The 27,521-nt window shown below is 34.6% G+C and overlaps 1 long non-coding RNA gene across 4 annotated transcripts in view; it reads right to left on the minus strand.

Annotated features, from left to right (window-relative positions):
• LOC127976154 (uncharacterized) overlaps window positions 1-27,521 on the minus strand; it is a 108,059-nt gene that overhangs the window by 11,158 nt on the left and 69,380 nt on the right. For all 4 annotated transcript variants that reach the window (XR_008157743.1, XR_008157742.1, XR_008157740.1 and 1 more), the window contains exons 7-8: window positions 15,626-15,778; window positions 13,995-14,105 (exon numbers count right to left, since the gene is read on the minus strand). This is a non-coding gene — a long non-coding RNA (uncharacterized LOC127976154). The remainder of the gene's footprint in view (window positions 1-13,994; window positions 14,106-15,625; window positions 15,779-27,521) is intronic.

Consider the following 27,521-nt stretch of genomic DNA (forward strand, 5'->3'; position numbering starts at 1 on the left):
AGGTTGCAAATATGTTTTATGATTCAAATATTTCTGCCTGAAAAATGTTTTAAAGACACAGAGAATACACATAATCATACAGAAATCATAAACACTACTATTCAGAAGTTAGGGATGTCTTTGAAAGACTGTATTTGTTTAATCAGAAATGCAGTAAAAACAGACAAATTGTGACATATTACTGTTTAAAACATATGTTTAATCTTGTGATGCTCAGCTTTATTTTCAGCATTATTACTTCAGTGTCACATGATCTTCAGAAATCATTCTAATGTACTGATTTGATGCTCATTTCTGGTAATAATCAATGTTGAAGAAAGTTGTGTGCTTCATACTCTTGTGGAAACTGATGCACTTTATTCTTTAGGATTCTTTGATGAATATATAGTTCTAAAGAACAGCAATTATTAGAAATAAAAATCTTTTTGCACAAAATTGGTGATTTATTTTACCATAACTATTCATTTATTAATTACATTAAATGCAATAAATATTTCAGTGTTTGTATTAAAATTACATTACAGAAATGACACTTGTAGATTTTCATGACCATTTTTAATATTAGCAAATTTGAGTTTTTTTTTTTTTTTTAAATATTAAAAAAATTGGCAGGTAACACATTGAACATGAAATTTTGATAAAGAAAATGGTCCATTAATCATATAAGCAAATTCAAAAACATGGATTTTTGTTTTACAGTGTATTCAATGTGTAAATGAAGCATTAATGTGACATGGTTAGCCAATGGACATTTTTAGAGCCATTCAATCAAAGCTTTTGTTAAAATCGGTATGAATGTTCATAAAAAATGTATGAAACCAACATGAATCTTCTTCAATGTTCATCCATTTGTCATTGATGCACTCTGAATGTGATGTTCTCAGTCCGTTGCATATCCTTTATACTGTATGAGGCGTTCAACATCATGTCATCTGAGCTCCCATAAGCACTCGGTTGGACAGTAATAAGTGGTCACACACAAACATCATTGTAATTACTTAAGGACACGACTCTGGATCCTGAGTTTCTGCCAACAGAGATCTGTATTTCATGAAGGAAACCATCAGGTCACCACAATCCCGGAGTGAAAGGCAGATCCAATCACGGGCAACAAATAAAAATAACAAGTGCCTTTATGAACAGAACCCTGCAAACGCCACCGAAAGCGCCGTTAATTATCATTATTTAACCACAGAGAGGAAAAGAAGAGAAAGCACTGCAGCGACTGCAGCAAGACAATACATACAGCTGCATTGTGGGTAAAAAGGATGGAGCTGATGAAATCCAAAGCCACTCGGGGTGGTAGATCATTATAAATGTCATTTATTTTCCTTTTTATAAAAGAAACTGAGAATTAAAAGCAGATGTGCACTGTTTGGCCATGTCCTCCATGCGATACAATTTGTTTTTGATGCATGTTTTTTTTTTGCATTCGTATTATGGCGAACTCTTCATTTGTCTGGCGTTTTAACGGGACACAAAAGCGAAATGGAGACAGGTCCCAGACAGGACGGAGCTGGATTCAGGAAAACAGGCGACTCAAACTAGATACAGGCCCAGAAACATGAACTGACTGGAAATAAAACCACAGAATAAGGCAAGAAAGAAAGGATATTGTGAAAGCTTTGACAAGCTGGAACTTATAAAGCCAAACTCGTGTATCAAAGCTCAAAGGTTGAGGCTTGATTTGCTGTCGACTTCTGTTTCTTTGGGTCATTATCTCCGAGTCCAATTATAGGATCAGCACACTGGAGAGCAGATTTCTAATCAGGACCAATGAGGAACAGGAGAACATGTGATGTTGGATCACTTTTAGGTTTGCACCTGTATCTGTTACACTGGATGTGGAAAAACTCAACTTCTGTTCATCATCTCACACTGAATGCATGCAAATTTAGCTTTAAACATGCACAATTCCCCAACAACCATTTAGAAACCCTAGCAACCATATACTGTAAACTCTCTAGATAACACATAGCAATCACGCAAAGCACCCTATCAACTAGAGGTCGACCGATTTATCGGTTTCGCTGATTAATGCTAACCGATAATTGATTGCTGGAACGTCTGATTATTGACAAAAATCCATACCAAAAGTTTTCTGGGTTGCATCCGTTGCTGTAATTATCCAGTGCGAGAGTGAAAGTGACCTCTAGAGTCACTGATTCCTCCAGGGTTGCCAAGATTGTGGTTTCCCCTCCGGACTTGGGCAACCAAAAGAAGGTTTTCATTTATAAAGCTCTAAAAATGTAACTGACTGGTGTTTCAGTGCATTTCCTGCTAATGTGTAAAAAATGAAGGGTCTTCGTTAAGTATGTGCAGTATTCCATGGTTAACATGATTTACTAACCTATTGGTTTGGAGCTTTGATGCAACCATCATCCTCTCATAGTGCAAACAGGAAGTAAACTTCTCTGGTCATGTAACAACTTGAATTAACACATATACATATATATATATATATATATATATATACATATATATATATATATATATATATATATATATATATATATATATATATATATATAGATAGATAGATATATATATATATATATATATATATATATATATATATATATATATATATATATATATATATATATATTTGAGTCCACATCAACCTTAAGATTTTTAGTATTATATATGTATTTATAATTGTTCAGTTTTGTTGAGTGTGGTCGTAGAGCAAGTAAACATGTTTATGGCAACATTAGGCCGCTTGGATAACAGCATTTTTTGGCTTTTATCTCATTATACCTATCAGTATGTTTTTTTTTTTGTATAAGGTTTTTTTTAATGTATAATAGTTTGCATTGAATTTGATGATACAGTGTTAATAACTGGGGTGAGATTTATAAGAATTTGATGAAAGCAGAAATATAAATTAACCCACCAGTTACAATTGTGACCAACCATAAACCACAATATTTCCAAAAACATTTCCATAAATATTGCATATACTTTAAGAAATAAGGATTATTTCACTGAAACGCTAATACTAAAATATTTTAGTATATTTTTATATCGGCCAGTGTGGTCCAGGCCCTGATCTTATTATCGGTAAAAGCCACTATCAGTCAACTTCTAGTAGAAATCATGTTCACCTGCCTAGCAGCTAGTGGTCGACTGATATATCGGCAAGGCCGATATATCGGTCGATATTATAAATATCGGCATCGACCGATAAGTTTTTCTGCATGGCTGATGTGTTCGACTTTTATTTTGAAGTTACACCAGACTTTTATTTTGACGGTCACACTATCTCGCTTGGTTAATCGTCACCATCATTAACAGTTCTAATATGGATAGCTGTCTGTCTAATAATCAGACAGAACAATTAAACAAAGGAATTAATGTATACAGAAAGTATTCTAATGATTGCTTTTATATTAGGCCTATTAGTTATAGAAAGGCCAACATTATAATACTTTCTCGTTTGCCGTAAGCATTTATATAATTTAAACACATTCTTTAATGACTAATGAACATTTAAATTAACAAATCTTGCAAACTTAGTCGAATCCAGCTGTGAGGTCTTGTGAAGTATGCATGTGTATCCAGCATGATTGCGTATTCTCTGCATGACGGTCTGTCTGTGTGAATTGAATGCTTTAATCTTTAAACTCGTGACTGTCATATTCATGTAATTTTCACTGTGTGCTGTATGTAAAATGAGGGTTACCCTGGCTTTAATTGAAAAATGATTCCCAATACACACAAATTTCTTAGAATACTGAGTGCCCTGTTGGTTACAGTGTTTACTATCTTTTTAATTATTTTTGTATTAAATATTTATTTATTTGCGAAAAATACCTTTTCATCTACAGTTTAAGTATGTTTCTTTTACACATTTATTTTTTAATCCATTGTCAAATGATTTCAAATTTCTGGAATATTAATAATAATAATAAAAAAATAATATCGGCATTATATCGGTTATCGGCTTTCTGCTTTCCAAGATATCGGCATCGGCTACCAAAAAACACATATCGGTAGACCAATACTAGCAACCACTGAGATTGAAAAAACATTGAAAAACTTAAAAAAATTCTATGTATCACATAACAAGCAGCCAGAATACCATAGCAACCGCATGACACTCCCTAGCAATGTACTGAAATCCTTTAAAGATGTAAAAGCTTTCTGAAATGAATAAATCACATGAACAACCATCTACAAATGAAAATCTCGAGTGTTCATAAAGAAAACAATATAAAAGTTTTGATTCAAAACATGTGATGTGTCTCTGAACTGACTGACTGTGTGAATTCTGCTCTGATTGGGTAGCACAGTTTGACAGATTGAGCATGAATGGCGCTTTATTACATGCTGGGTTTTTCCATCACAGCAGATTCTCAGTTTCATTCGGCCTCACACAACATCACAGGCTTATTTTCCAACATATAAATACACATCCCGGAGGAAGCTGACCAAGAGGGTTTCCCTAAAGATCCTGAAAAATAAATCCAGCCTGATGTATGTATATAACGTGCACGTTCAACGGAAAGCAATGGAGATATATCTCAGGGAAGGGCTCCTTCCTGTATGGAATATATTTTCAGTCATGAGAGCTGTCGCAGCGTCTCAAGCCTCGTCCTCCCCTCTGCTAATCATTTATACTTTGCAAACAGAAAAGAAGGGAAAACAGAACAGATTCTACTTCCTGTACAGTGAGGAACAGGGTCTGAATTTTTTGAACTTTTTTTTTGGTAAAATTTCATGCCACATTAATTTGTTACATATTTTACAGAATTAAAACTATAATTAAATTATATAATTATAATTCATAATAATTATTTAATTTAATTATATTTAATCATTAATCATTTTTAATTTATTACATTTTATTATATTTTAAGCATTATATTTAAATTAATTTTGAACACTGTAAACATACAAACATTTTAAAAGTAAATAATAAATAAAAAATTAATTCCAAAAGAAAAGGCTTCCATGCTTGATTAAACCGCTCAATATTGTCACAGATGATTTATTTTAATTTCATGTCATATTCATCAAATATGATGAATTTAAGTTAAAGTCTTAAATCATATTTTACAACTTAAGTGTTTGTAAAGCTGATTTTATGTCATATTTTAATCAAAAGTCTCATTATATTAGCGTTACTATATAACACTCAAACTGAAACGCAAATACTGCCCTACAAAGCAAAAAGGCAGTAACTGCATTTTTGATCAAAAATTAGTTATTTTCATTTTCATGACATTCAAGGCATCCTTTGTTATTTGACAAAACATCTTATCTGAAATGTGAGTTGTTTTGGAGAAAAATGGTGGTTGTTTGTACAGTAACTACTTAGGCTGGATGACAGGTTAACTTTTAAGTCATTTTCTCAGTTCTGCACAATTCTGTAGTTACTGCCTTTTTGCTTTGTAGGGCAGAATAGAAATATTAGAAAGCTACTGGTCATTTCTAGACATTTTTTTTTATTTTTTCTTGAGGCCTGGTTAATTTCTAACCCTGGTGAGAAAGATACTGTTTTCCCACCTAAAATGTCATAAAATCCAGGAGTGAATTCACTCAACAGTTCTGCATTTCAACACAAACACCTGCAACTTACTCAGAGAGAAAGTTCAATGATTTAAAAACGACAGTGTCAAATGCAATTTTATTCTGATCTTATTCCATCCTCTTTAAGGACACTAACAGTACTGAAATAGAATATAACTTCAGTGCAAATGAAACATTCTGCCTTCGTGCTTTTACACACCAGGCTCGGCCATTCATAAATCTCAATTTTTGCATTCAATAGTGCTAAGTAAGGTCTCGCTCCCCCTTTATAGAAACACTTGGTGGAGGTCTCCAGGTTCAGACGCGGCTCATCCAGGCCGGCCTCTGGCCTTGGCAGTGGGTGGCAAGACGTGAAACCAAGCCGAAAGGGGTCCAAGAAAAACTCTGTGCAGAGAGAGGCTTTCTGATGAAATATCGCCTGCTGACAGTACAAGAAGGAAGAGGCCGTGTGGTTTGAGAGGCCGCGTACACAAGCGCATTCCAGTAGCGCAGCAACTGACCCTCGCTGATTTTATTGCCCGTATATATTACGGACTGTGCTGAAATCCACAGCGAATGGATCAGAAATCTGGGATCGGTGGATACGGACGGCTGGCAGGGGTCTGGAAGGCTTTATTGGACGCGCGCTCGTGTCCGTCACTCCTGTGAATGCTCACCATATGTTGGCGGTTATTTGTGCAAGCTGTTGAATTTGCATTGGTTGCATGATGTGAATTAATGATTTTCTTTAACTGTGTGAGTCTGACAGTCCAAAAAAAAAAAAGAAAAAAAAAGTGTTTTATATTCACATGCAAGAGTATTTGCTTTTGGACTGCAGTTGTTTAGGTCAAAAGAGTCACATGAACTTTATGCATTAATTGATTAATTTATATACAAGGGATCATTTTGGTCAGCCCAGCGTCATAAGAGTTAAAAGAAAAGTCCACCTCAATAATTAAACATGTCATGTTCATACAAATGCAAATCATACAGGTTTATCCATGACAGCAGCCTGATCATGACTCTTCAATTAATAAAAAGAAAAAAAAAACAGCATTTATTCAAAGTAGAAATCTTTTGAAATGACAGAAGTCTTAACTATCACCTTTTTTATCAATCTAAAATATCCTTGCTGAATAAGTAGGCTATGAATTTCCTTTTTTCTTTTTTAAGAAAAAAAAAGTAATGACCCCAAACCTTTGAAAATTTATTCGAAAAGTTACATTGTTACAAAATTTAAATTCTAAAAAAAATTCAATTTTTTTATGAAAGCTTTTTTTTTTAACTATAATGTTTCTAACACTTATAATAAATCAGCATATTAGAATGCAGTTCTTCAACATTATAATATTTCTCAATTTTACTGAATTTACAGTTTTTCTGATTGAAAATGCAGCCTTTTTGAAAACAATTTCAAAAAAAAAAAAAAAAAAAACATTAAGAATCTGATCCCAAACTGCTGAATGGTAGTGTATTTATACGCCAAAGACACACACACACACAGCCATTTGTTAAACCTATTAGGGAATCTAGGCGGTCTATTCTCTATTATATTTTCGGTAACGAGAGGTGAATGGCTCTAATATTAAACTCAGCTTGATCTGATCACCATTACAAGGAGAGAACAGCTTGTCCCTCCAGTGCTCCGGCCGTTTGGCAGGAAAAACCCCAGCCAAGTTGAAAGAAAAGCTTCTTTGGTCGTCTTGTTTGCGTGAGGAAGGAAACTGTTTGCACTTCTCTTTTCTAGCCTGTTAAGCTGCATCAGTGCCAGGATCGTGAGGAAAAAAGATGGCTGACCCCTGGAGAGAGGAGGTTTATCTTTGATCAGCGCTGCTGTGTCCTCTCGCTGGCCGGCCGTGTAAATGTGAGAGACAAACTGTCTCCTCTCCACCGAGAGATGACACTCCAATTATCAGTCCAGTGCTGAAGGGACCAGATGCAACTCATTAGCTACAATATCATTCTGTCTTCTTTTTATTTTTATGCACAATGAAAAAAAAAGGCGGCCATCAGGCATTGTTTATAGCGTGTAATAAACAATAAGACATGGGTCTCGTGTGTGACCGCTCAAACAGTCATTGTTTTACGCTGGCCGGCCGGTTTGATGAACACAGGAACATTGTTAGTGTCAAAGTCCTTCGCACGCTCCATAAAACTGCGTGGTGTGCATATTTCAGCCCGAACACCTCCAATAGTTCTCTCTTGTCATTTTTACGCAAGGTCCACAGGCCAAGATACACATTAGACAAAAGGGTCAGGAATACATTTAAACTCTTCGGCACAAAAAGAACATAAATACCAGCGAAGAAAAACAAAGATCTGTCACAGACTGAGCCTGGGCAGGAACTGGACGAGAAAAAGAAAGGATAGTTCACCCAACAAATGAAAACGCTGTCATTATTTACTCACACTTATGTCGTTCCAACTGTATGGGTTTCTTTCTTCTTTCACAAAAAGAGGAGTTTATCAGAATGTCCCAGATGCTCTTTATCATTCAGTGAAAGTTGAGCTCGAAAAAGTGTTATAATAGTGTGATAAAACTGATTATTGGAGTACATTTGACAAAAATAAATAAAGAAATGTTTAAATTACAGTGAACTGCTATTTCTCTGTTATTTTTTGTGGAAAAGTATTAAAAATGTATAATATAAAATCATATAAAAAATTATTAATTAAACTTTAACTGAAATAAATTTAAACATCAAAATAATTGTATTTTATTTTTCTATTTCTTTTTCATTCAGTTTAACTTCATGTACTTACATAGCAAACTAACAGTGTAATTAATAAAATTGATAATTAATCAAATTATATTTAAAAAACGCATAACCAAAAAAAAAGAGAGACAAAAACAACAAATAAATGTAATTTTAACTTAAATAAATTAAAAAGTATAAAATAATCGTATTTCTCATTTTCATTCAGTTTAACTTCATGTACTAAAATGACAAATTAACAGTGAAATTAATCAAATTAATAATTAATAAAACTATACAGACATACAAAAACAACAACAGAAGACAAAAACAGCAAATTTACTAAAAATAACTTAACTAAAGGTAAAATAAACCAGAAGACAGATAAACAAAATATGATATGAATGTAACTATAACAGTATAAATAACAATGAAAGTAAAATAACACCGCAATACTACTTACATGCTGTGTTTTACTTCTGTAATCATACGACAGTTTTAATGAGGAATAGACAATTTCCAGCTGTTTTTTTTTTTATTTCTCTTAAAAAGCTTTTATTCACACTTTCATATTTTCAAACTGACACATCAACACAAATAGTATTTGAGAGCTGCAAATTTTGAGCAAATATTGACTTTTCTAATGACTTTTGAGATAATGTCTTTTCCGAACCCAAAGCTATGGCTGGCGCTGCTGTACAGCTGCAGATGCAAAGCACACCTTGCAGCAACATGAGGGCGAGTAAATGATGATAAATGACAGGACTTTGATTTTTGGGTGGACTAACCTCTAAGGTCTCGAGACAAGATAGCAGAGAGCTGCATGCGTGTGCATTTCACTGACCGTAATGAGACGTTGCCATAAGTGTAACTCCTGCTCGTGCATATTCATGAGCAGCACGAGACAGATGTGGAGACGTGTGTGTGTGTGTGTGTGTGTGTGCGCTGGCGCCCGGCGGGACGGTCCTGTCTGTGTGGAGCCGGCTGAATTGGATCAAGGCTGTGGTGCATACGAGATGCCGTATGACCGGGACTTCCCCGCCGTCAGACCGCCAGCGCTCGAGTTCAACCGTATCCATGTACAGTCGTCCCGGGTCAGAACCTGCTTCAGACGCTTCGATCTGAAATCCAGAGGGCTTAGGAAAATAGACAAGGCTAAGTGTGGGTTTTAATGCAAGACGTATCTGTGTCTGTAAAACCATGGGATGAGAGTTTGATGGGTAGAACGAGCTGGGTCGAGCGGTGTAGTGGACACGCTCACTAATGCAGCTCCAGATATCACTCGTGGCAATATGTTGTTGTTGTTTTTTTGTTTTATATATATAATATTGCATTGATAGGTTACATAGATACTTTACATAATTAAATCAATAAACATCATTCTAATAAAAGCCATCTATAATCATTTAATTCAGCTTATATAATTCAATTGCTTATATGTAAACATGTAAAAATATAATTTTACAGACATATGTAAATTATAATATATATATATATATATATATATATATTTATATATATATACATGTATATTTAAACATATATATATATATATATAAACATTATATATATAAATATATATATTTGGGTCAAAGATGAAAAATTGTTTAAGCATAAAAAAAAGACTGGTGTAGTTTTTCCCCCAAAAAATGCAAAATGTTTTCTGTTTTATTTCATTGCAATTTTGTTTTTGTTTTTCTGAGCAAAAAATAAATATCATACATTTTCCCCTGATTTACAGAAGACACGCAGTAAAATGTCATTCAGTGTAACAATCTTGTCAGGCATATTAACAACAATTTGACATATTAAAAGACTAATTACTTTCACTAAATACTAATGAGTTGTAATTTTAAATTTTTAACATTTGCCACTAAATTAGGTTTTTCACATTTGTCAGTAAGATTTTTTTACTAATTTAAAACACAATAAAATTGAGCATGCTCCATAATTAATTCTTTTAGATATTTTAATATGTACACGTCAGAATAAGCATGTTGTTTGAATTTTTGCATAAATATTGTGTTACACTGAATGACAATGTAACATTATTGCAACCAAATTTTGACATTTTATTCTCCAAAAACTTATTTGAAACCTTAAAAGTAGACATTTAATGTGCTTTCTATGGACACAAAATCACTTTTATACATTTCTTTTGATGCGGACATCTTAACGTCTTTGACCCATATATACAAACATATATATATATATATATATATATATATATATATATATATATATATATATATATATATACACACACACACACAAACACATGTGTTTGATTAGACTACAATATATATATATGTATACACGTGTGTGTGTGTGTGTGTATATATATATATTAGGCTTTGCAAATAGCTATGATGCTAAAAAAATTTAAAGTTAAGGTCAATAATTTCTTTCAATTATTTTATTTTGAATATATTTTGAATTTTATTATTATTATTATTATTATAAATAGTATTGCAAGTAGTTATGATCACTAAAACGTTTCAATGAAAGTCAAGATCTCTGTTGGTTAAGGTTAGTTTGGGAGTCACGCCACAGTCAGTAAATAAAAGGCATTGCATCATAAAACCCAACTGATCTTGATATTGCTCAATTTCTCTGGAAATGCCCAATGATGCTTCGCTGTAAACAACAGTATTGTAATCCGAATGTGAGCTCTGTCCTCGAGCCTGAACTGAAAAGCGGCGTGATTTAGAGTAAAGCGGCACCTTGGAGAGTTCTGGCTAATGGATTAGATTTGTTATTGTGCTGCAGAGCCCCGTCATTTGGGGAGTCCAAACTCAGCCAGATCCAGCGCACTCCAGCGGGGAAGTGCATCCCCAGAACTCCGACTTAATGGGCCGTACTGTACACCACCTCGCTGTGAAGTGGGATTTGGGGGTCAGCATGTGGAAAAACCCACCGTAAATCAATAGCATCTGAAACAGCCAGGAGGGTTCGCAGACAGCGCTCGGCGCTCTCGAAGCCTGAAGATGAGACTTTATTCAAAAATAATAGCCAGTCTGTTTACTGCGCCACGAGATGGATTACATGGCACTGAAATAAATACTTCCAGATGCGGCTCGACAGAAATTATACTTAAGAAGAGGGGGGAGAAAAAAACGACTCCATAAATCTGGAGAGAGAAACAGCAAAGCGTTTTCTGGCATGATTCTAATGGCATAGTATTTTCATATCGATGCTTCAGCAAACAAGAAAAGAAAGGCTGCCGTTGCCAACACTTTGGCGTGAAATAAAAACAAACCCAACTCTTTGTGTTCAAAATCCAGGAAGTTGCTGTTCTTTCTCCGATAAACTTATTTCAAAGACAAATATTACGCTTTACTTCAAATGGCGCCAGTGCTCAGCCTGCATTTCTGCACTGGGAGGTTTTAATATCATTTTGATAAAATACTGCCTCTTTGGAAGACTACCGTGTGTCGTTTTCCCGTTCCAACTGACCCACTTCTGAACACCGCTGCCAGTCCGACCGTTCGCTTGACATCCAAGAAGCAATTTCATGGAGTAATAACAAGCTATTCAAACCACGGGGAAGAATGTCTCTACTTGTAAATGTGTAATTGTTAAGAAAGATTTCGCAGGAACTGGCGTCCGATGCCAACGTGAGGGATGCGACTGGAATTCGGGGATGTAAAACCTGCTCCAATGGGTTGTTTATAACGAGGTGTTTATGAGGCATTGAAAAGGGCAGAGAAACAGCAAGTTCAGCGGATGTCAGCGGCCTCAGATACAGACTAGAAAGAGGTATTATTGTCTTTGGCCCAAAGAGTTACGTAAAGTGAGAGTAGGGGAAACTGCAAGTAAGATTAAAAACCACTGAGAACACCCTCCAAATTTCTCTATTCAGTTATAATTATTATAATTCAGTTAGTTATGCTTATGTTTTATAATACACCACACGCTTACTCTTCAAACTCTCAGTGTTTGTAGACAGACAGGTGATTTTCAGATATCTGTGCACTAGAAATAAACCTCTCATGTGCTTACGCCACTAGAAAGCACTAGAAAGTTTTTCTCGCATTAGCAGGTCAGATTAAGCATCAGAGCCAGGCGTTTACAAAAACTGGCAGAAACGAACACATAAAAGGAAAAACAATTCCATCTGATGAGCCGCTTTTCCACAACAGCAGACGGTGGAATCAAATAAAAGTATACTTCTTCTTGGCCGGTGACTTGCTGTCCTTGCGGACGGGGAGGTAATTGCGTTGCCCTGTGCGTGAGTGTAATCGAATGATCTCTGAATGATTGTAGGTCTTGCGTTACCCTCTTAATTCGATTTCAAAGTTAATAATCTCACAATGACTTGATTCTGGTAATTTGAGGCCGATAAAGCCTCCAACAGCAGTCACTGGGGCAGACGTTTAAATTACATGATGCTATACATCCACAAACGGTGAAACTTGAGTGAAAGCGAACCGTTTCCAGATTGGCGATTTCTCTTCGTTTCAGTCTGGGGGAGTGTTGAGAATCTCACACGCATTTGAAGGTAATACGTCGACTTAACTGCACCAACGTCGAAAGTCTGGAAGTCGACCACGCCAATAGATAACAGTCCATGTTAATGAGAAAGTGTCTTGTGTCTGTTGGCGACCCCACGTACGCTCGACCACCCAAACAAGGGCTTAATTCTACCTTTCAGGCTTTTTAAAAGACCAGAGTGAAAAGTGCTTATTGGTGCAATTAATCATGTGTTTAAACTGGCTCCAGTCGCAATAAAACTCAGCCAATTACATGATAACTTGGTTCTGACGGCACTCACTCAGTCACTTGCACCAAACCCGTCTAATTATTCCTGTGCCATTCCCAGTAAGGAGCCCAGATTTACTCATCAAAGGCGAATGCGAGTGGCACTCGAGAACATCTGGAAGTCTTCACTCAGCATCATACACTGGAAACCATGTACCACCTGTTTTATATATTAAACAATACACCGCGTCCCTGTGCAACTCCCACTTTCCTACATGCTGGGCTCATGTTCATGCCATGGAAATCCAGTCACGTTTATCCTGCGTTGCTTGGAAACATTGAAATTGTAGGGCTTTTAGAGATGTAATAAGAACATGCTCCCATCATGCCTTTGCAGTTCTTACTGAATATTTGGACCAAACATGCAAGAAATGGGACTGAAATATCTCAGGATGTTGTGCATTACAATGGAAGTTATTTTGCAATTTGGTGTAAAATGAATTAAAACTGTGATTTAGTGCTTTTGCCAGATGAAAACTAACAAATATCAGTATTTAAAACCAAAAACAGCCACAGAAAACCATCACTGGCAGGTTTTCTGGCAGCCATTGGCTCAGGAAGCATTAAGTGGGCCGTCATTGGTAAATTGCTCATCACCTGTGAATTGCAGATTGACCACAGCAGCAAAAGCCTCCAAATTGGCTGCGAGAAAGCCTCGAAGCCTCCAAGAGCCATTTCTCAAACGCAGCCTAGCACTTAAGACACCCACACTTCTGCGCCTGATGGAAAATTATAACTCGCTGCACAGTCGCATACGTAAGCGTGCGAAATAAGCAGCCATCTCTTCAGCCGTAAACAGAACTTACAGAAAACAAAACAAAATTAAATCTCCTTTGTATTTCCAAAAGGGATCGAAATTCCGCTTATTTAAGTCTCCAGTAGAATTATGTGACTTTTATGAGGAAAATTACACTAACCGCAAATTGCGCTAAACAATTCCAATACTTCAGGGCTTGACCACTTTAAAATGGGGCTGCGCTGCGATTATAAATATAACTCTTTTACGGCTCTGTTATTACGTACTGAGAAGGGGGAGAGCGGGCCGATCTTGTGGCTGTAGCGCCTGATGGCTTCTCTGATGTGGGATGGTTGGATGGCACTGCTCTGAGCCTCCGCGCCACAGGCCGCCGCGCTCTGCAACGGAGAAAATACAGCTTGTATTATTACTAATTCAAAAACACTGTGGGAGTCCTGCAGTTTAGTGCACAAACACAAACGCCGCACACTTTTGGCAATCCAAATCGGCCGGCGCTTCACCTCTGGAGAGATATAAATGCTACGTGTCATTAGATGCTTTATGAACTCGCAGCTTAGGCTGATTCTGATATATAGAGGCCTGACAGTAAACGTGATTGTGATTGGCTGTAATTGCAGTGTCTCTGATGTCGTTGGAGGGAAGGGAACGATTTTGACTCGGTTTCTGTTAGGAGACGAGGGAAAAACAACTTCCCTGTTTGGATGTTTGCAGTAAACATCAGAGAAGCTAGGGTCAGTAAAATAGGACGGGGAGGAAAATACTCAGACTTGTTTCTTGCTGATGCTTCCACTGCATATTAAAGGGCTGGAATCTATGATAAGTATTAAAAGAACCTCTGGGTGTTACTTCTAGTGTAAAATTAACAGAGTTAGGTTGGTTGTTTGGTTTTGAGTGGCCCATTGGTGTAAGCTTGGGGCAAGATTGTCTGTTTGTCTGGCACACGGGAGATTTCGAAATATAAATAAAAGATTCAACTGCCTTAAATGTTATGAATGTTAAAATGTATGATTTTTATGTATGTTTTGTAAATTATGTAAAATATGTTTTTAATGTATATTTTAGCTGAGAATGATAAATAATAATGGCGATGATTGTATTCTTATTATTATTATATTAGAAAATAATTCAAAATAATTTATTTAAAAATGTATTATTATTAGGGCATTGTTTGAGAAATGTATCATTATATATACATATATTTAAATATACAATATGATTAATCACTTACATTAATGCATTAATGCATTTATTAAAATAGTTATTTATAAAGAGGGAATTATATTTATATGCATTTAGCAAACGCTTTCATCCAAAGCAAATTCAAAGGAATAACAAAAGCAATTAACCAGAGCTAATAATATCTGTAATATACAATGCTGTAACATTTATAAAATCAATAATTTATTGTATAAATAATAATAATAATAATAGATTACTAATATTATTGTTGTTGTTGTTATTACTATTATTATAATTATATAATGATTAAATATTAAGCAGTGACTTATTAATAATACACTAAAATAAAAAAATGACAAATTATTTATATATTATTAATAATAATATTCATAGTAATATCAATATTTTCTTAATTATATATAATTCTAAGCTAAAATATACATTAAAAATATATTATTTTATATGATTTACAAAACATTTGAGGCAGTCCATAAAATGTTAAATGTGAACAAATGTGTTATATTACAATAATATTTCTGGTTCAACAATACCTTATAAGGAAACAGATAGCCCCGCCCCCAACTTCCCCATTGGTTGAGCCTATTGTTATGTCCGGCCCAAATAAGCAGACTGCAGTTCCATTAAACAGACACTAGTGGTGCTAAAAGACACTATATAATCTCAACATGATACAGATGATCCGTCAGTATTTGTGTACCTTCTTCCTCTTCCTCTGTTTGATCTTTCTGCTGCCATCTTGGTTCGGCCCACTGTTGCCCTGGACCGAGGAGTGCATCTTACACACCCTGGTGTCCCATCAGGTGTGTTTTCCGGAGAGTCCGCCTCCTTTTTGGTGCTAGTGGCCTAAAGACTGACCAGAAAAATCACACATGTGAGCAGAAATTCCTTATTATTTTTCCAAGAGTGACATCAGATGACGTACAAAATCACAATGTGTATGAGGAGGTCAGACACTCGTTTTTAGGAAACTCTTGTCGCAAAAAAGGTCACGGCTACACAACACGACCCTGAAAACATCAGCTGCAGTCTTACAAAACGCCCCGGTCCTATCGCTCAAACCACAGGGTCATTCTGTCACTCTCGCCACATGGGAACGCCACTGACCCCCAAGGACCAGGAGAAAAACAATACTGGAATTCAGGCTAAAAAATACCATGTGCGCTTCCAGACCCGGAGTGGCCTTGGCCGAGTCCGAGAGAGAAAGAGAGAGAGATGAGGTTTTGGTGGTTTAGTGACACAGAAGTCCATCGATGGAACGGATCCCGCCGCTCAAACCACCTTGAACAAACTCGGCGAGAGGTCAAAGCCACGGAGCAGGACGCTCTTGTTTGGTTTTCTTCTTCGGAGAAAGCTGCTGACATGACCGTTATCACCCGGAAAAACCATTTGAACTATTCTACAGCGTCACCAAACAGCAACTAACATCTTAAAACATAAAAATAATGGATTAAAACATAAGATTGGATAATGTAGAGGCTTCTAGGTAAAGAATAACAAACCAAACAAACTAAAAGACACTGAAAGGAATAGTTTAGCAAAAAAAGAAAAGGAAATCCTGTCATCATTTACTCACCCCAAATCATTTTCTGTTGAAAGCATAAAAATATATTCATGCTGCTCTTTACTTTAACTGTTGCTATTTTAGGAGCTTGCTTGCATTTGTATCTATTCACTTCTATTGTATTCTGCTTAACATCTCCTTGTCCTGAAGGTGAATTAATAAAGGCGAATAAATGACAGGATTTTTATTTTTTGAGGGAACTATGCCTTTGACCATAGTTTATAATTTCCAAATAAATATTTCAGTCTCATAATTATGTGTACTGTATATATATATATCAGTACACACACACACACACACACACACACACACAATTTCTGGGGATCCATACCTTTAAAAACTATTTATAATTTCCAAAGTGTAATTTATATACTTTTATAGTATTTTTTATATATCACATATATTGTGTAATTCTTGGTCATTTTTGTTGATTTCCTGAAATAAATAAAACTAAAATATTTAATTTCAGGAAATCAACAAACTTATGTTATTTCACTTAGTTGCCTATTAAGCATTTCTAATTTTTGTTGAAACTTATCTAATGCTATTTAAACTTCATGGTTTTCCAGGCTCATGATTTCTTATGGTTTTTAATAGTCATTTAGTTGACAATAACAACACTGATTACCCAAAACTAGACTGAACCGTGTTTTGTTCACCTCAGCGGAGGAGTAAAGGATGCTGATATGGCGTGTTGAAACGGATCGCCTGTTTTGGGAGTCATATCTTGTTTAACCAACAGGGCAAGGTCAACAACCTAAAATATAAAACCATATCAGCTTATGAGTAATGGCACTTGATATGAAGGACAAGATGATCATATTTTCCCCAGGAAACGAAGAAAGCACTGGAACGCTTCAAAAGAGCTTATTTTCAGGGTTTTATTGCATTGGAAACAGAGATCGAGCAAAAATGAAGTGGCAATTTAGCAAATGTCAGAGTGATTTCCTGTAATTAAACTTTGTCATCTTTTTGATATGGTGCTTAGACTGACAGACAGTTTTAGTGACAATATGATCTGCCGATGCACACAATACTAAATTATCTGCAGTGAAAACCTGTTAATTGGTTCTTTCACTACAGTATATATGGTGAAAAACCATAAACCAAAACATCACAATAATCTACATTACTGTAGTCCATCAGCTACCATCTTGAGAAGACAAAATAAACGATGTGTCCATAATCCATAATAATCCACCCACATATTTGTTTAGAGACGTTTTGGATTGTTTATCTAATAAACACAGCTTGATCTGTGCAGATTTCTCTCCTGATTCAGATGAGAGACCTTTTTCACTAGAGGAAGCAATATTATGGATTACGGACTTGTATTTTAGCTGGAAGCAACAGTTCAAAGTTCAAAAACACCTTGATGATGGATTGGTTTCTTACAAACAAACAGCTTTTCACTTTGCAAGACATTCATTGATGGACTGGAGTGGTGTGGATTATCGTTAGGTTTTTATCAGCGGTCTAGACTCTCATTCTGACGGCACCCATTCACTGCAAAGCATCCACTGGTGAGCAGATGATGCAATGCTACATTTCACCAAATCTGTTCTGATGAAGAAACAAACTCATGCACATCTTGGATGGCCTGAGGGTGCGTACATTGTGAGCAAAATTGTTCTTTTGGATGAACTATTCCTTTAAACATGCATGCAACGTGACAACAATCTAGCATACTAACATAACCGCTTGAAAGGTTAGGCAATGCATATTGCATTTCTTTTCTACATACTATAAAAAAATACGATGTACACTGCACCCCAAATGCTTTTTTTTCGTCCTTGTGAGGTGTTTTGGGTCAGATTTAGTGTTTACTCAGCATCAGTGTTGTGTAACAGGGTTATCGAGGCACTGTGCTGTTGTCCCGACCTGCAGCTCGATGCCAGTGAGACATCACAGTTCCTGGAGCGGCACGAAGCCAGTGAACATGTTATTAGTGCTGAAATGTGGCCTTCAGAAGCCAGCAGTGGTGTGTTCACAATCCCACAGCTGCGTTCTTACAAGCCCTCGGGCGCAGAACTGCCAACCGAACAACCCATCAGAGACGATATCTGACGAGTGCTGCGCTCTACACTGACAATACAAACCATACCTGACATGATCACAGCGCGACAAAACCGATGCATTCATCTGTGCATACCCATAAAACATTCCTGTAGCTCAAACAGCAGAATTAAGCTCATGGGTTTGATTCCCAAGGAATGCATGAACTGATGCACACCTTTAATGCAATAGAAGTCACTTCGAATAAAAGTGTCTGACAAATGCATGAATGGAAAACAAATTGTGTTTGTAAATGAATAATTACAGAAAATCAGCTGTCGACTTTTCATCTTCTCAATTCTCTTTAACCTGTTAAATGTCACCCTGTCCCGTATACCTACGTTGACTACACTATATTACAATCAAATCTAATCTAATCTTGACAAACTATATATCGTTGGAAAGGTCTAAGACTCCCAAATATATATTTTACCAATATTTCTTGTTAAAAATTATGTAAGAAAAGTAATAGATGAATTTATGACAAGAGTGCACCATCAGAAATCTATATTACAAAAGAAGTTTTGACCTTTGTTTAAAAAAAAATACTTCCTCGTTGCCTTTTTCTCTATCACATTTTAGAAATCATCAGAAGTTATATATCACTTGAAAACATAAAATCTCAAAATTCATCCTCTAAAACCCATTTTAAAATCAGACATTGCATTACCATGTAAATGGCACATCAAAATCATGTTACAAAATGTTTTCAGTCGTGAATTATAACAATGTAGGTTTGTATCATGCACATTCAAGTCTATCTTCAAAAACGTGAGTGACAGTTAACAGGTAAAAAAAAAGAAAAGAAAAGTAAAACATTAACTATTATCCTTAATATCATGTGTCAACATGATTTTTTTAGTACTCACAAAGGCTGCATATAAATGATCAAAAAAAAAAAAAATCTGTAATATTGTGAAATATTATTACAATTTAAAACATCTGTTTTACATTTGAATATATTTTAAAATGTAATTTATTCCTGTGATCAAAGTTGAATTTTCAGCATCATTACTCCAGTCTTCAGTGTCACATGATCTTCAGAAATCATTTTAATATGCTGATTAGCTGCTTGAGAAACATTTATGATTATCAATGTTGAAAACCCTTTTTTTTTTATAGATATATATATATATATCTATAAAAGCTACTGCTATATCTATGGAGCTCCTTTGTGATGAAACGGTTTTAACAGCAGTTTTATCAGCTACTTTGAGGATCCAACAAAAAGACAGACGTCATTATTTCCTCGTTTTACGCCATGTGATGGAACGGCGTAACATAACAAGAGAAGGGCTGTCTGTGTAAACTTTAAGAGAGCCGTGCGCAGTAATGAACCCTCTTAATAGCAACCCAACAGGTCTGACTCGGATTTACAGCAGAGAGTGTTAAGTTGCAGGTCAGAACCTATAATTAGACGTTTCCTCATCCTGGACCAATTTCATACCTTCACGTAACAGTCAATTTGAGCTCTCCACCAGGCCGTGTGTCATAAAAAAAACAAAAAGGCTCAAGGTTTACGACTGCTTTTTTTCCTCCTCGTGCCACAGAGGATCTGTTTTACGGTCTACAGAGAGCCGTGTCTCCGAGAAGCGCCGGGTTCGAGGCTGAGGACAGTCTGACGTGACGCTCGCCCGGATCGCTTTCAGGCCACCCAAACCAACCGGAGTCTTTTTATTTAGTTAGCTGGCAGTCATTGGAAATTCCATCTTTGAAAATACATATTAATGATGCCGAGCGCCTGCTCGTTACTAGCGCTGGAACTGTGATTTCTATTAGCGTCGTTAAGAGCCGAACGGAGGTCTAACTTTGCACTCGGAGGGGGAATTCACAGCAGTCTCGGTGTCTGGGTCCCGCTCCAAATTGGGCCGCGAGCGATACGAGACTGGAGCCGCTGCACTTTTAAATAACTCTTGTCAAGCGGCTGGACTGAGACGGGAGAAATGTTTTGACTGTGGCTTATTGAGCAGCGGGGGATTCGATGTTTTTCTGAATACTATGTTTAGCTGCTGATTGAATCAAAACGTTGACCCTCTTGCTAATAGCCAAATTACACCCACAACTGAATAGGAGGACGTTGGCAAATATTTGATTTGGCCGCTGACAGCTTTCATTTAATGCCAGTGTGGTCTGGATAAAGGGAATCTCAATTTGTACCACTGCTGTACTTTGATATATTTTGGATATCTAGTGTAGTGCTATGTGTTTAAGTGCATGTGATTAACAGCTCAAGGCAGGATTGAATTAAATTTGTAGGGCATTTAATTCAGACACACGACTAAGTTTAGACGATCAAATGCGGATGGGTCTGTTTTTGTGTGAAAGCGAGTCAGTGATGTTGATACGAGTCTTTGGGAGAGATTTAAATAAGCGTAACTTCACTCTCATGTTGACGAGACTCTTGATGATCCTCACAAATTGAGTTTCAGTCATCACTGAAAGAGCGAATGAAAAAATAAATCCACTAGCAACTTCCTGAAGGGACACAATCATTGCGATAAAACTAGTGGTCAAACGATTAATCGCGATTAATCGCATTCAAAATATAAGTTTTGTTTATTATATATGTGTGTATACTGTTTATATTTATTATGTATATATATTATTAAATATTAAAATATAAATACAAACACATGCATGTATGTATTTAAGAAAAACAAGTTCTGTTTATATATAAAAATATTGTGTTTATACCATTTTAGGTCAAGCGGTGTTAACCACAAAATGCGTCAGGTTCACTTTCACTTCACATGCATGCAATTCCCAATATTTTTGAATATTACGTAATGCTACCATATATTAATTATAATGGTAACATGCAAAGACTTATTTAACTGCAACGGTATGGTTAAGTAAAGCATTATTATGGCATTGTATATAGTTAAAATAATATGATATGTCAATAGGGTTTAAATATATAAATACTCTTAATGGAAACTGGATAAAATTACACAAACTAAATCAAAAATAAATAATTTAAAATCGACATAGCCGACTAAATTTCATTTAGAGTCCAAGTAATTGATTGGTAATATTAATGTACAATACATTTCCATTTTAGGAATTATATCACAATTAAAATAATATGGTAAAAGTATTGGACGGATGGATCGATGAATGAATAAATGCAGGGACAGTAGCTATATTTCGAGAAGCTAAAAATATGTGAATTAGGTGCTTTTCGACAAGTTGTTAAAAAAAAACACAAATACACCATCAACAGAAACAGAAACAGCCGATCAATCACATGGGTTTAATGTTTGCTACGTCTGAATTGATTCGGCAAATGCGTTTCCAACTCTTTTTCACACAAATCAAAACTACCAAAAAAATTAAAATAAATAAATAAAAAAATCACTAATTTCTGATGCAAACTAAAAAAAATTGCATAAAACAGGGTGATGGAAACAGCTAATGTGAATTAATGCAAGCGGAAAAAAAAAATTCACTGAAGTCCACACAAAGCATCTGAGTTTGAGTTCTCTTTAAAGAGAAAACACTCTCAAGGAGACTTTTATCATGTCATACAGACTCAAAAACTTCCAGAACATTAACTAGTTTACAGTTCACATTACTGCTCTTTCAAGGAAGATCTGAACATGAAAAAAAACAAACAAAAAACAATCCAAACTGTCCAAAGTGTGGTGAAAACCCAAGCAAGCAGAAGTGCACGAGTTCACATTGCCGTTTTCAGCGTTTACGATTTCCTGGGGAATCTGCAAAGCACAGATCAGCAGTGTCTCAGAATAGCGTCCTGCTGTCATCATGGCATTAAGACAAAACAATGCAGATCCCACACATCATGACAAAAACACTTTTAAACATTCCCATCTGAACGCGGCCGGGGAAATAACAGATTGTCAAGAGATCTTAGATGGTCCTTGAGAGATGGATGATCTGCCGGAGGAAATACAATCCACACGCCGCTGACAAAAGAGAGGCCATCGCCGGCTGATGGAGTGATTTATACCCTCGCCCTCGCCCTGGACTGGACTGGACATCTGACAGATGCTTGACCCCTGAGCTGCGGCTTTGGGAATCCTATGAAATAATGGCCTGAGTATTTACTAAAGTGCTGTAGTTTATTCACAGCAGTGAGAAAATCTGGAGAGTAAATGGACGATGCAAATGAAATATTCTCATTCACTGTAAGAAAAGTGCTACTAGTAAGAGACTGATATAATCAGAATATATCTGCCGGTTTTGGTTTTCAAACTCTCTAATATTTGATTAATGACAGAAATTTCAGTATCTTAACTGTGACCCTGCAACACAACAGCAGTCTGAAGTCTCTGATGTCTTTTAGTCAAAATTATTGATTTTTATTTTATTCCAAAAATCATTAGGATATTAAGGAAATATCATGTTCCATTAATATATTTTGTAAATTTCCTACTGTAAATATATCATACCTTAATTTTTGATTAGTATTATGCATTGCTAAGAACTTAATTTGGACAACTTTAAAGGCAGTTTTATATATATACATATATATATAATTATAATATTAAAAAGTTACATATATTCTAAATGTTTGTTAATTTTAAAAAAAGTTTACTATTTTGTAATTTATATTATTTTACATATACACATGTGACAAAATAGTAACAAATAATAAATATTTAAATACAACACCAAAAACATACATAAATACATTTTACACATACAGAAGATTATAAAGAATACAATTTAATTTAATTTCATATAATTAATATAATGATGTTAAATAATATTTTATATAATACAATTATACAAATTATATATATATTTACTATAATAATAATATAGTAAATATTATTATTTAAATAAATATATAAAATAAATAATTGTGATTTAAATAAATTTAGAATTTAAATAAATTTAAAGTGAATTTAAATAAATTTATAAAATGTAGAATTATATATAAATATGACAAAAACAGCATTAGTATCTAAAATTTAATAATTATAAACAATAATAATAATAATAACTTCTGGGGAAAGACAAAAAAAGTGGTAAAAAGGTACCTTATTCATGAGTGGGGCAAAGTGGGAGGCCCAGAAGGATATGGTTCCTTATTCCCAAAAGGTTGTCCTGATAGCTAAAACATACCCATTAAAACTCTCAATAGGAACAACGTTTTAGGAAACCGCAGGCTTTCTTGGCCACATCCAGAACCGTTCTAATTGAGACGGGACGTATAACATCTCATGGTAATTCTGCCTCGTCCACAGTTCTTCAGACCTTTAATGACGTCTTTCAGCTGTGGCCATTTATTTCACTCGGCACAGTGAGAACCAAACGACAGAGTTCATGCTCATATCACATTTAATCACGCATCGATGTCTGATAAAGACACACATCCCAGATTAAACTGAAAACAATTCCTGCTCCCTGGTTTCACTCGTGGTGTATTTGCACGATGAGTGGAGGACGATACTGACAGCAGTCTGAGTTTCGATTTCTTGTCTTTAATGGAGCACGAGAATCAAAAGCACATGTTTCCGTGTCGTCTCAATATCAGGTGCTTCTGTGGTTCTCAGCTGTGTTTAAACACCTTGTTTGGGTCAAACATCTGTTCTGCTATGACTACAGCAATAAAGTGCACTTGTTCGGAGGGGCGTTTGAGCGCACAAGCTTGAGCACTTGTAAAAGTATTATTATAGCATGGTATATTATAAAATGATATGAAAATACAAAATGATATATATATTATGTTCAGATTGGTTCAAACGTTAACCATTGGTTTAAATAAATAAATGGAAACTTGATCAAAGAACTAAAGTGGACTACATAGAGATGAGCCAGGGAGATTATAAATTAATGTAAATAAATAAATAAAAATTTAATTCCCATTTCATTTCTGTTTCAAGTGCAAAAAGTCAATTTATTTTCAATTTATTAAGAATTATTCTAGAATTAAATATGGCATGCTATGTGGTAAGACTAATATGTTATGAAATATAATTTGTAAAAATAAAATAAAAAATTTAATTACCATTATTAACATTTAATACTGATAACATTTCATTGGCATGTTAACTAAATAATAAATAAAATCTTTTTTTTTATAATAACACTACAGTATATTACTCGTAAATACTAATATTATTTTAGATTTAACGTTTAATTATATATAAAATAGTATATATATATATATATATATATATATATATATATATATATATATATATATATATATATATATATATATATATATAAAATGTACAGAACAGTTTTTAATGTTAAAATTACATTAACATAATAACTAACTAAATATATATTTTTAATTAATAATAATATATTAGTTGGAGAGGCAAAGCCTCATCAAATAATCATCATTTTTATTATTAACATATTACATATAACATATAACATAATTTAAATGTATGTTTAAAATAGATAAATGTTAATATGAACATTTAAAACAATTATATATTACAACATATTTGAATGTACATTATTAAAATGTATTAATATTACCATAACATTAACATGAATAAGTAAATAAATAAATGCATCTTATATTTAAGGTGGAAGAGCATCATCAAATGTCCATCAAACATTTTTTAGACTAATAAGCAGCTATAATATGAGAGATTTTTCATCTGTGTACATAATTCCTACCACAGCAAACTACTTTCACTTTTTTCCAGCATGTTCATGCGTTTAAGCGTCAGCGGGCATTATGGGCCTTAAGCTCCAGGGTGGGAAAATGTAAAAAAGAAGGAAAATGATCATTAAATGAAAGGAAATACACTGATTAAACACACTTGTGTGAAGTAACGTCTGGTTGTGAATGACAGAAATAGCTGCAGAATATGTTTAATCAAGGTTACTGAATTTATGACACCTCAATAACAGCTGGTTTTATGAGCTTCAGGTTCGTTGGGACTGGCACAGACTGTAATTGTGGACTTCCTCTGTAAACGCTGCAACTCAATCAAACGGTAAAAACGTCAGTTTGTATAAACTCACTTTTAAATGATACAAATACGTTGAGGTACATAATTAGTAATGCATTTCTGGCTTTAAAGAATCCTTAATTTGACATCCGATACAATATTTGGATGAATAAAAGCCTTGGGAAATCTTGGTTTGGACAAATAGTTAATCTAATAATGATGAAATGATGCATTAAAATCTATATAAACACTAGTAAAACATCTCTGATCTGAGGAACTGGTCCTTCAAAATTAAAAAATACAAGTAAAATATAGCTTTTTAAATGTGCCTGTAACAAAAGTGTTTTGAATACAGCAAAACTGTTTAAAAATACATTCAGGTTTACATATAATGTAAATTATTAATTTAACTGAGTGTGTTTATAGAGCAATATGTCTAAATTCATAAACAAGATCAACCAACGGTGATTGCGACCCAATTTATGTCTGCAATTACTTTTATTTCGAAGATAAACAAGATATTTAGTGAAAAATAAATAAATAAGCAAACAAAAAATTAAGACCTTATCTTATACACTGGGAATTAAACACAATGTGAAAAGTGTTCAACTGGAATTAAATGGTGCATTAAAACCTAGCCTAAATAAACAGTAGTAAAAACATCTTAAAAATTAAAAACTACAAAAAAAAAAAAAAAAAAAAAACACACACACACACAAAAAAACCCTCACATTTTAAATATGTCTAAGCCATTTGTAACAGGATGTTTAGAAGTGCTTTGAACAGCAAATAAAAACTAAATATTGAAATAGTGAATTCATCCTACAACTACAAGTATTTTTTATTCACCTGTAACAGGCCAATCAGAAGTGCCTTAAACACTGCAGATTATGCAAAAAAATAAAAATAAATAAATAAACAAACCTGTGACCTGATCTTATACACTGAGAATTGAACACACTGTGAAAAGTGTTCAACTGGATGAAGACTAGTAATAAAATAGTGCATTAATACCTACCTGAATAAACACTAGTAAAACCATATATGATCTAATGAATTCATGCTTCAAAATTAAGTAGTTTTTTTTTTATGTTTACATGTCTACGATAAATGAAACAGGAAGTGTTTAGAACAGCAAATAAAAACATAAAACTGCAGGGGAAAAAAAATTCATTGATCTAGTTAATTCATCCTGCAACTACAAGTATTTTTTAATTCACCTGACGATCAAAAGTGCTTTAAACTGCAGATTTTGCATTTTTTCTAGACTTAGCTAATTCAGCGTAAGAGTGTGTTCACAGAACAATATATCAAAATGTCTAACACGACCAACCTAAATTGTTTCTGTAACTACTTTGTTAAATTACAAGTTCTCCTATCATGCTTTTTGGTGTTCTTTTTACAATTACCTACTTAGAGTAGGTAATTGTAAAAAGAACAACAAAAAGCATGATAGAATTTAACTGAGCTTTTATAGTACAATAGGCTATGTCTTAATGCAAAAACACTGATTAACGTTTGCAACCCAATTTATTTGTCTAACTACTTGTACTTTTGAGCTCTAATCTACCGAATCCCGTTTCCACAAATTAATAAAAAAAGGTAATTTTGAAACAAAAATGAAACAAGTCAATGATTATTTGCACCGATTCATTGATTCAATTGATTCGTTCGACCGGTTGTATCATTCATGAAGAAAGCATGTCTTTATGGACTGACGGAAATCCGTAGTAGTGACAGAATCCCTACAGGCTTTCACACTTATCGAACTGGCATTAAGATATTAAGATCATTAACATTTACATTATGATTTTCTGTAAATTTGACTAAATGGGATTGCTGTCACACAAAAAGGAAAGTAGGTTTGACGAATTGCTCACAATACAACACATAACAAGAAGCTCTACTGTCTCTGAGCCAACCTAAAAAAGACAATAGCAGTTGAGCAGAAGTTTCTCATTTGCAGTTTAGTTTTGTTTTAGGGGTCACTGCACGAACACTGCATGGAAAGAAATCAAAACCAATGTTCTCGCTCTACGTTGCCCTCCGAACACACCACACCAGAGCAAAACCCCCTCCTGTCACGGGGCAGC

Source organism: Carassius gibelio, chromosome B17 (genome assembly GCF_023724105.1).
Source record: "Carassius gibelio isolate Cgi1373 ecotype wild population from Czech Republic chromosome B17, carGib1.2-hapl.c, whole genome shotgun sequence".
NCBI classification, from domain to species: Eukaryota; Metazoa; Chordata; class Actinopteri; order Cypriniformes; family Cyprinidae; genus Carassius; species Carassius gibelio.